Source organism: Cynocephalus volans, chromosome 3, assembly GCF_027409185.1.
Source record: "Cynocephalus volans isolate mCynVol1 chromosome 3, mCynVol1.pri, whole genome shotgun sequence".
Classification (NCBI taxonomy): Eukaryota; Metazoa; Chordata; class Mammalia; order Dermoptera; family Cynocephalidae; genus Cynocephalus; species Cynocephalus volans.
In genome coordinates this window covers 24,014,042-24,027,696 of record NC_084462.1, presented here as the reverse complement: position 1 = coordinate 24,027,696, position 13,655 = coordinate 24,014,042, and positions in this window count along the sequence as shown.

Sequence of the window (13,655 nt, the reverse complement as noted above, 5' to 3'; positions counted from 1 at the left end):
GAGATCTATTTCCCCTCCCCTTGAGTCTAGGCTCTCCCTATGAGTGCTTAACCAATAGAATGCAATGGAAGGGAGGCTACACCAGCTCCAATCCCAGCCTTTAAGAAGATAGGCAACTTCTGCTTCCTTCCTCTTGGAACACTCGCTCTGGGGACACCGCTTCTCAGAATCTAGCCATCATGCTGCAAAACGGGTTGAGAAGCCACATATAGGCAGTCTTGTTGACAGCCCCAGCTAAAGCTCCAGCCAACATCCAACATGAGCTGCCAGTCATGTGAATGAGCCACCTTGAATGTTTCAGACCAGTTGAGCCCCTAGATAGTTGTATTCCAACAACAGCACTTAAAAGCAGAAGAACCCCCCAGCTGAGCACAGTCAACTCACAGAATGATGGGTTTTAATAAGATGGTTATTGCTTTAAACCACCAAGTTTTGCAGCAGTTTGTTATGCAGCAAGCCAAAGCATGTGGTATACCCATTTATGAGATATTTTAGTATTTATTTACTACTTTTTAAAAAAGATTAGTCATTATACGCAGGAAAAGTAATTGGAAAACTATGTTCAAAAAGCTGTTTTTGAACAGCCTGCAAGGTAATAATGGTTTTCGTATTTCAAAATAGCTGGAAAAAGTCAAAAGAAGGATACAATTTTGTGACCTGTGCAAGAAAATTATATGAAATTCAAATATCAATATCTATAAATAATTTCCATTAGAACACAGGTACACTCATTCATTTTTGTCTCATTCACAGCTGTTTTCTCATGACACTGGCAGAGTCATGTGTATGTGGCAGCAGCAGAGACTGTATGCTCACAGAACCTAAAATATTTACCATCTGACCCTTTACGAGAAAAGTTTACTGATCCCTTCTGTAGAACATTGCATACATATCACCATTTTGACCTTAAAACTCTGCATGCAAGGATTCATACATGTTTATGAGCACATATTTACTTAGTCTGCTAAGTTAAAAAACAAACCACTTCAGACTTTTTTGCTTATTTATTTAAAGTTTGAAAGTTTTAAGAGGTATAAAAATGGCCAAAGAGTTTGCAAAAATGAAACAAGTTATAGGAGAAATGCTAAGAAGCATTTGAGGAGAGATTAAAATGAAAGTCTCTGATGATGGGGAGAGACGGGGGACTTTGAAGAAAGAGAATAGGATTGAAAAGGGGGGTCCAGCTGGACAGGGGTGTTCCTGAAGCTGGCTCAGCATACTGCAGCTGCCTCCTTCTGTCCTCCCCACCCACACCATCCTGCTCTGGCCAGCGCTCCAGGCCTCCTGCCTCCCACTTGGGGTCTACTGTCCCCTCCTGTCCCCTGCTCCCTCCACCAGTGCCCAGCTTGCCAGCCCCTCACACAGCCCACCCTCTCGCACAGGCCATTGTTCACTCCCTTCTTCATGTTCCACAGCTCTGCAGATGGCGGGCGCCTTTAAGTTCCCACCTGCTGGGGCATAATGTCAAGACCCACTCGTTGTCTTTCTGCTTCCCCACTGGACACACCTCGAGGGTAGTCCCTGGGCTCATTCACCTCTGAGCCCCCAGGGGAGACATCAGAATCCAGCTGCTGCTTGCAGGAGACCCACAGCCCTCACTGAGCGTTTGGGTATCAGAAATCCCCAGGACGCTGGGGGGACCACACTGTGATCCAGCAGGACTTTGTGATCCGGCATCCCTCCCCACACCCCGCCAGCCAGGACTAGAGGTGCAGAGACATCAGGGTCTTCCTGCAGGTGGGCACATTCAGGACCAAGCTCGGGCTGCCTCTCACCCTTGCCTGGCCTCTGGCTGGGCAGGAGTGGCTGACAGAGTCACCTCCCACTAACAAGCCTGGCGCTGACAACTGGGATGTGGAGAACAAGCAGCCCATTCAGGATGCAGGGCTAGGCAGGCCCCACTTTCAGGTGCATGATCTCACCTCGTGGAAACCCCGCGGGCCTGCCAGAGGGCCTGGGACAGCCTTTGATGATCCACTGCTGAGAACACAAATCATAGGTCCCCAGGGCCTCCTGGGCCTGGCTGACACCCCACTTCATGGACAAACATTTGAGGCCGGAAAGGGGCCCAGATGGGGGCCTGGGTTGGGGTGGAACTTCATGGGCAGATGGGCAGTGTGTTCACCCCAGATAGCAAGCCCAGGCCGGCTGGGGCCCAGAGCCTGGCCCAGTACCTGGTGTACCTGCCAGGGCAGGGGCGGCCCAGCTCCCTCCCACCCCACTTCCCTGACCCGTTGGCTTTGGCAAAGCTGACGGGTGACATCAGGCAGACACATACCAACCCACACCTGCCACCCCCCCACACTGGGTCCAGCTGGGGTCTGGAGCTAACGGACTTTGCTCCCAGCCTAGCTGCATGTAGGCTTTGTCCCCCGGTGGCCACAGGTGTCCTGGGGGAACTGGACCAGCATGGGGGAGCAGTTGGCTCCATCTTGGAGGCCCTACATTTCTGTGAGCTTATGGGACATGTCCTGGGAACCAAAACCAACCCAGAGGATATGCAACTCAGATGGCAAAGAAGTCACGGCCCTCTGCCCTCCTGGCATGGCTCCTTAGCTCCGCCCATGAAGACCAGATGGCACTCTCTGGCTTTTCCAAGTACTCACAGGGCAGGAGTCCAAGACAGGGCACACGATGGCCTCTCCCTGTGCCCAGCAGCAGCTTCTGTCACCGCCTCTGTGGACGGCAGCACGGGCATTCTATTCATTCCCTGCAGTAAAGGCAAAGCCACAGTGCCCATCTGGCCCCCAAATCTCGAGGGAGGTGCCCCATGCCTTCAGGAGAACCACTGGGCTCTGGCTGGAGGCCCCAGGTCCTGCCACCTGACCCTGACAGCCTCTCTCAGGTCAGCTCAGATCCTGTCTCCCAGCCTCCCTCTGGCTTGGCCGCCCAGCGACAACAGGCTGTCTGCTGCCTTCCGAAGCTCCTCCTGCTCCGGGAGACCTGGCTCCTCCGTGCCCGCGCTGGCTCTCTCCTCCCCCCGCCGCCACAAGGGCTTCTCTCTGCTCCAGGCCCCCTAGGACACTGCGCAGCCCCTGCCATGGGCTGTTATGGATACAGCTGCTGCTCTCGGGACACAAGCTGCATGAGAACAGAGGCTGGGTCTGAGCCTGCTCCGACTCCCAGGGCCAGCGTGGGCCCTGTCATGGAGGCACCCACAGGTGGTTTGCAAAGTGACTGGTGCATTCAGGAAGGATCTGGTCATCAAGAGGGAAGTCTGACCACACCCTCGGAGCAGAAAGATGGCAGGCTTTGAAGGCAGACAGCCGTGGGCAGCCATGGCGCTTGGACAAGTATCTTAGCTTCTGTGAGCCTCAGTTTCCTCATCTGTAGCATGGGGACATTAGCACCCTTTCCCCACAAAATAGCACGGTAACACAAGGCAGAAGAAGGTTTCAGAGAGATCAGCCGCATGAAGCTCCAGGCACGAGGTCCAGCAGAGAAATCAGTTCCTTCTCCAGGTCCAGGCCTCATCCATCACCTGCTCTCTGAGCCCAGACCCCACGAAGCGGACCTGACCCAGGGGCTGGAGCCTTCCTGGCAGGCAGTGGGGAGAGTGTAGGACCCTGAGTTTTTTTAGGGTCCACTTTGCTGCTTCCTGTCTGTGTGTCCAAGGCTAGCTGCTTTTCCTCGCTCAGCTTCCTCATCTGTAGAATGGACATTCCTGCTTGTCTGGCCCGCCTCCCAGGTGGTGGCAGGCCTGAACCTCATCATGGAGGCCCAGCTGCTATGTAGACTGTCAAGGGCTATGCATCAGGTGGCCCAGGCTTCCCCCTCTAAGCAGGTTTACATCAAGATGGCCCTTGTCCAGGAGTGCCTGCCTGGATGGTGGGTGTGAGAGTCCTTGGCCCCCAGCCAGGGCTGCTCTGAGCCAAGCCTGATCTGAGGTTCCACCCCAAAGTCTCTTAAACTGGACAGTGGGTTTCTGGGCCACCCAATTCCCTTTCCATTTTATTTGCAAGTGCTCAAGCCAGCTGAGCCCTCCAGCTTTTACGGGAGACTTATGTCTGCCCACAGATACTTGACAAAGCTTGGAGGTGGGGCAGGAAGGAGTGGAACCAGTAATTACCAGAACTGAGTGCATTACGAAGAGGGGCCATCCACTGAGTGGGAGGCCCCCACAGGAAAGGGGCAGGCTGGCCTGGATGGTGCAGAGGCCTGGGCTACCCTCAAGGCTGTCCCAGTATCCTGAGCTTCCTTGAGGTCCCGTCCTCAGCCTTCACCCCCACCGCGGCAGCAGGAAGCTTGCTGCGCCCACCTGGGGAGTCAGACTTCACAAAGTCCTCCCACGGGAGGTATTTGGAAGCCTTGAACCTGCGTCCTTGGATAATCCAATACCCAACGGAGAGGCCAAGGGGAGGAAGGGAGAGGCTGGGAGGTGTTAGAGCTGGAAGTGGCTGGAGGTAATACCATAACCCCATTTGCAGGCAGGAAATAAGGGATCGCAGTGGGGAGACGAGTTGTTCAGGATTGCACAGCCAGGCGGTGACAGGCTGGAGTCAGAAATGCACATTTCCTCCCACCCCACTGTTGTCCCGGGCAGCCACCCAGGTTCCTGCGTGGGTGGTGAGGGCATGCTGCACAGAGGGCCCCTGGAGGCCCACAAGGAGAGCGAGCCCTCTTCCGTCTGACACAGACGTTGGAAGGAAGCGTGAATTGGGGCAGACAGGCGAGGCCCCTGGTGCTGCCTCTCCCTCCACGCGAGGCCCCAGGGCTCACACAGCCTCAGTCCACTCCCCTGGACACAGGGACCAGGATGAAGGTCCCCTCCCTCTGAACATCCAGCACTCCATTCCCAATACCCCAGGGATGCAGGACTGCAGCTGTGTGAGGATTGCTCCTAGGACCAACACTGGGTACATGGGGACCAGTGGGGGCCACCAGCTCAGAGCAAGGACTCGTGGATACTGAAAACAGTGAAGAGCTCAGGTGATGGGGTCCCTTATGTGCCTCATCTCTGATCCTTATGCGAAGCCTGAGAGGAGGGGGAAGCTGGTACTACCCCACTTTATAGATGGGGACACTGAGGCACTGCAAGCTAGGCAGCTTGCCCAGGTCCCACAGCTAGCAAGTAAAGCCAGGTGTGAACCTGGACCACCCACAAATGCTGTGCTGCAATCTCTGGAACATAGCAGCAAAGGGTTTCAGCTGGATTCCCAGGTGCAATGCTACTTGCAACCCTGCAAGGTAGATACCCCAGCTGTGTCTAACTCAGCCTAGCTGCTATAGGCAAGGCTGTGGAGCTAGCCCACCCGAGTTCAAATCCCAGCTCTGCCACTTACTGACTGTGAAAACTAGGGCCAGTGCCTTACCTTGTCTGGCCTCAGTTTCCTCATCTGTAAAGTGAAATAATAACCAGATCTACTCAGGCATGCTGGGAGAGTTACATGTGTGAATGTACAAAGCCTGGTATTGGGCACCTGCTCTTGAAGTATGTGCTGCTGTTTTTCACTTAAGAAAACTTCAAGTCAAAAGGTGAAGGAGCTTCCCTGTCGTTCCTCCGGTAATTGAGGCAGACGGTATTCATATTCAGTCTTGTCTGCCCCAAAGTTGTGCTCCCAACAACTGTGCCCACAGCAACCAAGGAGGTGCTCAGGCTGGGGAAGCCTCGGGGAGGCCAGAGCATGGTGAGGCCGCTCAGTCATCAGTAGATGGCGCTGTGGGGCCACAAGGGCCGCGCGACTGCAAGAGCCGCGTTGACACACGAGGCTGCGCACAGACTGGGGTCCCCCACCCCGGGCCAGGCCCTGCACCAGGCACTACCCAGGAGGTGGGTGCCACTCACCCTGTTTCTCTGCTGACGGATATGAGGGCCCAGAGAGGTTGAGCCTCTGGCCTCAAGGTCACACAGCTGTAAGGGGCAGGGCTGGGTCTCCCCCCCAACAGATGCCCCACCCAGATCCCTAGCCCCGCTCCCATGCCACCCACCCCACCTCACACCCCCGCCCTCAAGAGGCCACAATTACTCTGCGGAGCTTGATGGGAGCCAGGCGTGCCCCTCCCACCTCCCCAGCTGACATTCCAATGAAGCTGAAGCCACCAGCTCTGAAGTGAGAGCTAAGCCCCAGATTAGGTGGCTCCGGCTGGCTTCTCCCACCCCGCTCCGTGGCCAGGCCCATGCGCACCAGCCACCCAGTCTAGAGTCCATGTGGCACAGAGAGGTCTAGGGCCCAGTGACGGGGAGTCTGTCTGTCTGTCTGTCAGCGAGCAGCCGTACCCCCCAACCACCCTGCCTGTTTGGGGTCCAGGATCAAGCCTCTTTGTTAAAGAATATTTGAACTCGAGACTGAAAGCTGACACAGTCGGGAAGGCTCCCGGGTGCCAGAGAATTCTGGAACATCCACCTTTAGAATAGTCTCTCGCAGCTTCTTTAGAATTAAGCTCTTCCCAAACCAAGTGATTCCCATTTCACCTCCATGATTTTTGCCTTCATGATATTATTCACATTAATCTTTTTCTTAAACCAACTCACATACATACATTTAAAGAAAGCTTTTATAAAAACCCCACTACCAAAAAATGAAAAGCTAGTCCCACGTGCCATAAACAGAAGATGACCATAAAATTACATACGATAAGAACAAAACGATACTGATGAGTTCTAGCTGGTGCTGTGGGCTGCGGCCTGCTCCCCGGTTGTTAAGAAGGGCAGTGGGCTGGCCAGAGACTTGCCAGCCCCGAGCTGAGCCTCCTGATGCAGTCAGGAGTGAACATTTCTGGAAAGAGACTGCCTTTCTGCATCTTCCTCCTGGAGCCCGGTCGTCATCTCCTCCTCGTTTGCATTTCTCCAAGTTATCCCCTCCTCCAGGAAGCCTTCCAGGCTGGACTGGGCAGCCATCTGTGCTTCCTCAGTTCCACAGCCCCTTCCTGACTTTGTGCTTGTCACCTTGGGTTAATAAATCACTTTTCTGATCATGTCACTCCCAATGGGATGGAAGTGTCCCTACTCCTTGGACAAATATTTACCGTGTCCTACATAGTTGTGGTCCACTCCCTCCCCCACCCACCCCCAGCCTGTCCTCCAGCCCCCACCTTTCTACCGCCTTGAGTCCTTCTTGCATCACAATGTCATCATTGGTCATGGTGTCTGTCTTCTGGATCTAGGCCGGGGGTACCCCCAGATCTGTCTACCTTTGGATCCCCAGACCTGGCCTCCCTGGAGGAAGGAACCACCCTGTGAAGTTAGCACTGTCATTGTTTCCATGTTCCAAATAGGGAAGCTGAGTCGCAGCAAGGTTAGTGACGTGCCCAGGGTCACTCACCTACTAATGGTGTGACAAGATGCAAACACAGGTCCCCAGAACCAGCCCACGTCAACCTGGCAGGACTTTTCTCCTCCTTTATCAAGTGAGACTCGAGGGCTTTGTGTGTGACAGAGACAGGAAGAGACAGAAAGACAGTCCCTTGGAGCCCCCAGAGGCCCAGCCAGACCGAAATCCTTGGCCCAGCCCAGGGCTCCGCTCGCAGCAGGCATGGAATAGAATTTCCCACCAAGCGGGCTCTGTGGCTACAAGGGGCGTCCCCTCGGAACCTCACCACATGCCTTCACCACCCCTGAAGCCTGAAATTCCACTGGGACATTTCATAACGCTGAGGTCTGAGGTCCCAGGCTGAGGACGACATCATCTCCCCCACCCCCACCCCAGCCACTTCCTGGCCATGAAAAAGGTACAGTCACCCCCAGGGTTGCCACGGAGACCGAGGATGGTGGAACCCAGTGTCAGGCTGGGTCTGTCCCCAAGCCACGCTGTCCACTGTCCTGGAGGGGCCCTGCCTCCTGCAGTCAGCAGAGGCTCCCTGGGAGATTCACCGCCCAGCCGGCTCCAAGCCCCTGGGGTCCGTCCTGGAAGGACCTTCAAAGGACTAGACCATTCTTGAGTGAGTGCCAGGAGGGAATCTGCTCTCAGAGTCAATTTAACCAGCCACACGGGTGGAAGGAATTTGCCATTTCTCTTAACAGCGACCCCCTCATGATTTACATGGGGGCCACTGTCCGAAGGCCCCAGCTGATGGATCCTGAGTGGAAAATAAAATGCCAAGACCCAGGCGTTTCACTGGGCTAATTACCCTCAATGAGACCCAGCTGGCCGGGGTAGCCGGCAGGGCCAGGGCAGGGGCAGGGCCAGATCCATGCACCCAGCTTACTGGGGACACAGAGGCTTGCCATGTCCTGCCGGGGCTTGCTGCCCATCACCTGCCAGGCCCAGTCTGGGGCCAACAGGAATTCCAGAAGAGCCAGTTCAGCCAGCTCATCAGACAGGTCACTTTTGATGCAGCACAGCCACCAGGCGGGCCCAGGAATGGTCCCAGCCTTGGGTTTGCTGCTGCCCTGGGAGCTGGAGGTCCCTGAGACCCCAAGGGCCACAGAGTTCGGTTCCCCTTATGGGAAGACTAAGGCTCAGACAGGGCAGGTCCCTGGGGATGGCTCTGGGCCAGCTGCAGTTCTGGTCTCAGCTTCTGGCCCGCAGAATCCTCTGGGAGGCCCAGAGCCACAGAGCTGCCTCCGGATGAGTCATGCGGTCCAGGGTTGGCTCTCTGGGCCTCCTGGAGTTGGTCAAATGATTCCCAAGAGTCTACTACATGCCAGGCCCCATGGGGGGTGCTGGGGGTATAGAGTAGGCAAAATCCAACCTGGTGCCTGCCCTCAGTGGTACTTCCCCACAGAGCTGCACCACTCACAACTCCCCAACAAAAGTATCTGATGCCATGGAAGTGCACAGAAAGGGATTTGACCTATTCTGGGCTTCAGGGCCTGAGCACGCACCATTGAGTAACTGGGCAAAGGAGGGGATGCCAGGTGCAGAGAAAACAGCATAAGCAAAGGCCCTGTGGCAGCAGAAAGCAGAGCATTCAAGGAACCAAATGGAGCTGTGCTGCGGGCCCAGAGCTAAGGGGACAGGTAGGGAGGTCAGCAAAGGGTTCTTGTACCTTTAGGAAGGTGATTCCAGATATGACTCAGGACAGATGGCACATCCATCAACCTGTGCATTCCTGCCAATTTCACTCTGGCTCTCAGGAGCTTCTGCCTCTACCCTGAAAGGGCAGCTCTGTGGACCACCCCAGCTTCCCAGACCAGAGGAGGACCCAGGGAGCCCATCTGGAATCACACAGAGCCATCCCAGGTGTCCCTGGAGAACCGGATGGAGAGTCACGGAGACCGAAGGCAGCCAGGACCACCCATGCACCACAGCTTGGAGGAGGGGGCCTCAAGAAGCAGTGCTGTTGGACTCCAAGCGAAGCAGAGGCCAGAGCCTCGGAGCCCCTAGCAGTGTCACAGTACCACCTGGGAGGCCCACAGTCTTTCCTTTCCCTAGGCCACTGGAGTCACGTCACTACTGTCCACCCCAGCAGCCCCCACCCAGAGGCCCTTGAGGACAGAGATGGGCAACTGCTGGTGTTATTGATCGTCTCTGGGCCCTGGAACACAGGAGGTGCCAATGAACGGATGGACTGAAGGACACAGGAATGACTGAGGAGATGAATGCCCCCCAGCCTCCCCTATGAGTGGGCACAGAGTCCTCTGGCCTTCCTCACTGGCCACCCCTGTGTCCTGGGGGACCCTGTAGGTCGGCAGCCTCGCTGTCATGGAGTGGCGGGCCAGCAGGTGCCCACAGCCTGGGGTGCCCACTCCCTCTAGCCTTGGACTTGGCCTGGTTCTTTGAGACACAAACAGGTCTGACGAGTTCCTCAGCAGCGGAGACAGGGCTCAGTCCATGATGTTGAGGAAAGCGAAACTCTTAGAGAGCAAGAGGGAGCGAGGCGTGGCTGGAGCGGGAGCTTTCCCAATCCTCCCCCTCCTCTGCCATGTGCCTCTCCCTTGTGTCCTGAGCCAGGAGCTCAGGCTGATGGTGGCACCTCTGTCTCCTGCCTCCCCCGAAGGGAACAGGAGTGCAGGAGGACAAGGAAGATGAGGGGAGACCGTCTGCTGTGGCCGAGGGGTCTGGGTCATGGCCCCTATGGCTTAGCTGCCACCATCAAAGTCCAGGCTGGCCCTCCGCAGGGTCCAGCATGCCACTTCCCTGGACCTCCTTCCTCCTGGCCTCTCAGGCTCTGAATTCTTACCCCCACACTTAGCTGCAAGGATCTCCGCCCCCACCTCAGCCACCCTACGCCAAGGCCACACCCTGGACCTGCTCTTCCTTAAACACTTGATTCCTATTGTGACCGCAACCCCAGTCCCCACTCCCACTGCCCCCTGCAATGGGAGGCAGCATGGGCCAAGCTTATGGGCCCAGGCTCAGAGCTAGGCCACCTGAGTTCCACTCCCGGCTCTGCCATTGACCTTGCACAAGCTCTGTGCCTCAGTTTCCTTTGCCATGCTTGTACAGATGAGATGACTACGTGCACATTTAGACCTTTGCCTGGGGACTGGCGCTTCTCAGCCATTGTAGTTGGCATTTCTCCACCTGCCCCTCAACCTCATCAAATCCTCCGGCCCTCAGTGCCCATCTGCCAGCTTGTTCCTGGCCACAAGTCTCTGCAGTCCTCTTCCTCTATGTCCTCGGGCTGGCCCAGGGCCTCTTCTCATCTCTCCCACCTGCTCTCCCTGCACAGGCCCACCTGGCCGCTGCCTCTCAGAGCTGTAGACATGACGTCAGCATCTCCCGGACTTCTCTTCACGCTCAATGGGCCCCACACTCAGACTCTCTCCCCAGAGCCTCTTCCCCTCCAGAGTTCTCCATCTGGGGGCACAGTGACATCGGTCACCAAAGCTAAGTCCTGTGAGACGCCATGACTTCTCCCTACACACATCAGTCTCCAAGAGCCCTCCACGCTATCTCCTGAACATGCCATCTTTTCTCTCTCCCTCCTCTCTCTCTTCCTTCTTTTTCTTTCTTTACCCCCCTTCCTTCCTTTCTTTCTATTGGAACACACACATATGTATAATATAGTGCACAAAGTGCATGAATCGTAATGGCACATCGCGATGATCACCCGCACGTGTTTACAGCTGAGTAGCCACCACCCCAGTCAAGACATAGAGCATTTCCAACAGGGGTAAGCTTTCTCCATGGCCCTTCCCCACCCCAGAGGTAACTACTATTCTGCCTTCTAACTCTGTAAATTAGTTTTGTCTGGTTTTGAACTCTACATAAGAAGGATTAAAAAGTATGCATTCTTAGACACAGAAATCAATGGCCTAGAAATGAGAATCCAGAAATAAACCTATACATCTATGATCAATTGATTTTTGACAAGGGTGCCTGATGGAGTTTGAATGTGTTGTTCCCTCCAAAACTCATGTGGAATTTTGATCTCCGATGTGGCAGTGTTGGAAACTGATTGGGTCATGGGGCAGATCCCTCATGAATGGATTAATGCTGTCCCTGGGGGAGGGGGGATTAATAAGTGAGTTCTCACTCTATTAGTTCCCGCGAGAGCTCGTTGCTTCTCTCTCTCTCTCTCTCTCTCTCACTTCCTCTTTCTTGCTTCCTCTCACCACGTGATCTGCTTGTACCCACTGGCTGCCTGCCACTTTCTGCCATGAGTAGAAGCAGCCTGAGGTCCATGCCAGATGCAGCTGTCCCAGAATCATAAACCAAATAAACCTCTTTCCTTTATAAATTACCCAGTCTCAGGTATTTCTGTTATAGCAACACGAAACAGACTAAACAGTGTCAAGACCATTCAATGGGGGAAGAATAGTCTTAACAACAAATGGTGCTGGGACAACTGGATATTGACATGCAAAAGAATAAAATTGGACCCCTGCCTTACTCCATATAGAAAAAATAAATAAATAACAAGATGGCTCAAAGTCCAAAAGCTAAAACTAGAAAACTCCTGGAAGAAAACACAGGGGTAAATCTTCATGACTTGAAATAGGCAACAGTGTCTTAGATATAACACCTAAACCACAACTAACCAAAGAAAAAATAGATAAAATGAATTTCATCAAAATTAAAAACTTTTATACATCAAAGGACACTATCAAGAGAGTGAAAAGACAACCCACAGAATGGAAAAAAATGTTTACAAGTTTCATATCTAAAAAGGGTCTATTATCTAGAATATATAAAGAACTCCTACAGCTCAATAACAAAAAGACAAATAACCCAATTTTAAAATGAGCAAAGAAACTGAATAGACATTTCTCCTGAAAAGATATACAAATGGCCAATAAAAGCATGATAAGATTCTCAACATCATTAATAACTAGGGAAATGCAAATCAAAACCAAAGTGAGATACCACTTCACATCCACTAGGATGACTATAGCTCAAAAAAAAAAAAAAAAAAAAGGCTAAAAATAACCAGTGCTGGCAAGGATGTGAAGAAATGGGAGCCCTCGTACATGGCTGGTAAGAATGTAAAATGGTACAGCCTCTTTAAAAGCAATTTGGCGGTTCCTTAAAAAGTTAAACATGGAGTTGCTACATAACCCAACAATTCCACTCGTAGGTAGATGCTCAAGAGAATTGAAAACATGAGTTCACACAAAACCTGTGCACAAATGCTCATAGCAGCACAACACGGGAAGACATCCCAAATGTCCACCAACTGACGAATGAATAAAAAAATATGGTATATTCATAGAATGGAATATTATCTGCCTATGAAAAGGAATGAAGTATTACAACAAAGATGAGCCATGAAGACACTATGAAGAAAGAAAGAAGCCAGACACAAAGGCCACATAGTGTAGGATTCCATTTCTGTGACTGTCCAGAATAGGCAAATCCATAGAGACAGAAAGCAGAGAAGCGGCTGCCAGGGGCAGGTGCAGGAAGGATCGGGAGTGACTGTTAACGGATTTCTTTGGGGGATGATGAAATGTTCTGGACATAGATAGTGGAGATAGTTGCACAACCTGGTGAATGTACTAAAAGCCACTTTATAATGGTGAATTTTATGGTATGTGAATGAATAAAAAGATTTTTTAAAAAGTATGCACTCTTGTGCGTCTGTCTTCTCCGACACATACGAGCATGATCCATTCCGTCGTATCAGTAGCTTGTTCCTGTCGCTGAGAGTTCCCGTGTACGAACAGCCCATCAGTTATTTGTCGGTTCTGCTCTGATGGGCATCTGTGTCGTTTCCAGCATGGGGCTGTTCTCAGTCTGCAAATCCTGCCCATGTCTTCGGGTGGATACACGATGGACATGTCTGGTGGTACACACCCAGGAGTGGAGTCAGAGGATGAGACATGCGTGTACTCAACTCTCGCAGACAGAGCAGAACAGTTTTCAGAAGTGGTTGCTCCACTTTGCACCAAGGTCTGAGTCCTGCTTGTCCCACAACCTCACCAACACCTGGCATTGCCAGTCTTCTTTATTCTCGCCATTCTGGAGGGCGGTACCTTACTGCAGTTTTAATTTGCATTTTCTTTATGAGGAATGAAGTTGAGCATCTTTTCAGATCTTTACTGCCATTTGGATATCTTTTTGGTCACCTGTCTTCTTGCTATTGTTATCTTTCCACTATTGATGGGTAGGATTAAAAGTATACTCTGGATGTGAGGTCTCTGTCAGGATCGATGTGTTGCCAATATCTTCTCTCATCCTGTGCCTTGTCTTTTCATATTCTTAATTGCATCTTTTGGGGAGCAGAAGCTTTTAATTCTGATGAAGTCCAATTTATCCACTTTTTATTTTACAGTCAGTGCATGTGTGTTCTGTTTAAGAAGTCTTTGCCTACCCCTCAGCATCCCTTGA